Below are 2,500 nucleotides of genomic sequence, written 5' to 3'. Positions count from 1 at the left end.
TCGGTGAAAACATTATGTTGCAGAAGTCGCTTCACCTCATGCAAGAGTAAATTACCAACTTATTGCCTGTATTTGTTGCAGAGACACGGGTAAACATAGAGCTATAAAGATACCAAGGATATGAGGATGGCAGTTTCATGGCAATTGACATAAGTTTAAAGACAGTAAACAACAGTGATCTGTAGGATGTTACCATTAGTTCAATTCCACGGTTAAGTTATTGTATCAAATCGTATTATTGTAACTTGCATGTAAATCATTGTCTACACTAACGTCACAGACTTGTCACTTGGAATGGAATCGACGTTAGGTTTCTCTCTTTGTTTCGCATTATCAACCCATTAATGCGCATGCTGCTTGTTTCCATGTAGAGTTCAGAGCGACAACAGGCTTCGAGTAATGAATGGATGCGTTTGAAATCAACATCTGCATTGGATTAAGCTTTGATGTGTACTAGTCAACAGGACTTCAAATCTTCATTAAGATTTATTATATTTACGTTTTTTAAATATAAAACTCAATTGCGATGGTGTTAAGTAAAGATTAGATGACAAAAAGTCAGCAAGTCTTCTGCCTCATCCAGATCCTCTGTTCAGCTTGATCAAAGGCAAGACTAAAACCAGGGAAAACCTAGTATTAGTATTGGAAATAATGACTAAGTGGAGACGGGTAGGAAAGAAGGAATCGATGAGAAGAAGGTTGAATCAAGGGTGGGGTTTTTAATGGGGTGGGATGGGAAATGGGACAAGGATTTATATTAAGGTATTTACTTGGTTAGCGGCAATGGTATCTCCATCGCTTTCCCGTCTACATTCACTGCATACCTCCTGTAACTTTCTACCAGGTTACAGAACAAACATTAAATATAGGCTGTTTGATTTATAACGATAAAATGAAACGGTTGCATCAAATGAAATAATTCCAAACGTTTTCTTTCTTTCTTTCTTTCTTTCTTTCTTTCTTTCTTTCTTTCTTTCTTTCTTTCTTTCTTTCTTTCTTTCTTTCTTTCTTTCTTTCTTTCTTTCTTTCTTTCTTTCTTTCTTATAGAAAACAAAAGTCTATTAACACGTAGCCCATGGTGCACACTGCTAAACGCAAAGTAAAGGCAATATTTAGCAGAAGTCTTGCAAATGTTTTAGTTAACTATGCAGACACAATTGCACCATAATGGAAAAAAATTGCAGTGCATGCATCTAGCTTAATGGCACTGCATTGACAGTATGCATGTCGGGAAAAAAAAAAAAAATGAAGCCCAACGTGGGGCTCGAACCCACGACCCCGAGATTAAGAGTCTCGTGCTCTACCGACTGAGCTAGCCGGGCCATGGAAGATATGGGACAATCTCTTCGATTAACTTTTCTTCACGTGTGTTAAGCGGGAGACTTGTTTTTTTCTTTTTCTTTTTTCATTCCCTTGCTGGTTATTTTTATGGATCTTTCAAAACAAAATTCGAGACTTGGTTGAACTTGGGGCCTTTATAGGAGTGACTAAAAGAAACTAAAGTATAAATACCTTGTCGGTTAATTATGTTTTGTATATCTGTGCCAATATATCTATTCTATATTACACGTGAAGTATGAGTGTGTGGAGAACACCAGAAAAGACTAACACTATGATATGGAAATAAGAAAAAAAAAGTATATGAGGCTGAATAATATGCTATGATAATTGATACATCTCGGTATTAGACTATCAGTATAGCGCCTTTCTGATAACAGTGTACATACCAAGCACGCATGTTTCGTAGTGTATTGTATTATTATTAATTGCTTTATCGGTAAGGACGGTAGTTTGAGGGATGGCTATTAGTGAAAGTCAAATTTGGTACAATTCGTAATTTGTGGGAAGGTATAGATAAAGTTTCATAGCCATGTTTTGAGAAGATTAAATAGTACAAATAATACTTGTGAAGATGATTATATATTTAAGATATATATATATATATATATATATATATATATAGTGTGTGTGTGTGTGTGTGTGTGTGTGTGTGTGTGTGTGTGTGTGTGTGTGTGTGTGTGTGTGTGTGTGTGTGTGACCATACACGCATGCACACCCACACACGTACACGTGCATTAATAACTAGGGCAATTCCCCTTCGTAAAAGATCATGCTCTCTCTCTCTCTCTCTCTCTCTCTCTCTCTCTCTCTCTCTTTCTTTCTTTCTTTCTTTCTTTCTTTCTTTCTTTCTTTCTTTCTTTCTTTCTTTCTCTCTCTCTCTCTCTCTCTCTCTCTCTCTCTCTCTCTCTCTCTCTCTCTCTCTCTCTCTCTCTCTCTCTCGTTTCAACTCATACTTCTTAGTTATTGGAAATGAAGAAACAAGGTCGCCGTGGAATACCCACTGGCCACGAGAGTCATTTTCAAGCAGAGGCAAATTTCAAATTTCGTTCAACGGGCGAGCGGTAATTGATCAGTCAGTTAATGATTGGTTCACGTTTCATTTCTAATTATCTATAATTTCTGGCGAATGTTTCTTGCGTTTGGGCGACGTTGGTGATGT

At 37.0% G+C, this 2,500-nt stretch overlaps 1 protein-coding gene and 1 non-coding gene across 2 annotated transcripts in view; one reads left to right on the top strand and one right to left on the bottom strand.

Moving 5' to 3' along the window:
• The window catches only part of LOC125033640 (WASH complex subunit 3-like), a 37,150-nt gene that overhangs the window by 14,082 nt on the left and 20,568 nt on the right, over positions 1–2,500 (top strand). The window lies entirely within an intron of this gene.
• Positions 1,250–1,322, bottom strand: Trnak-cuu. Its single transcript has one exon. It is a non-coding gene; the product is annotated as a tRNA-Lys (tRNA).

Source organism: Penaeus chinensis, chromosome 16, assembly GCF_019202785.1.
Source record: "Penaeus chinensis breed Huanghai No. 1 chromosome 16, ASM1920278v2, whole genome shotgun sequence".
Lineage (NCBI taxonomy): Eukaryota > Metazoa > Arthropoda > Malacostraca > Decapoda > Penaeidae > Penaeus > Penaeus chinensis.
The sequence above is the reverse complement of the archived record's forward strand: the minus strand, read 5'-3'. Positions and strand labels throughout refer to the sequence as shown.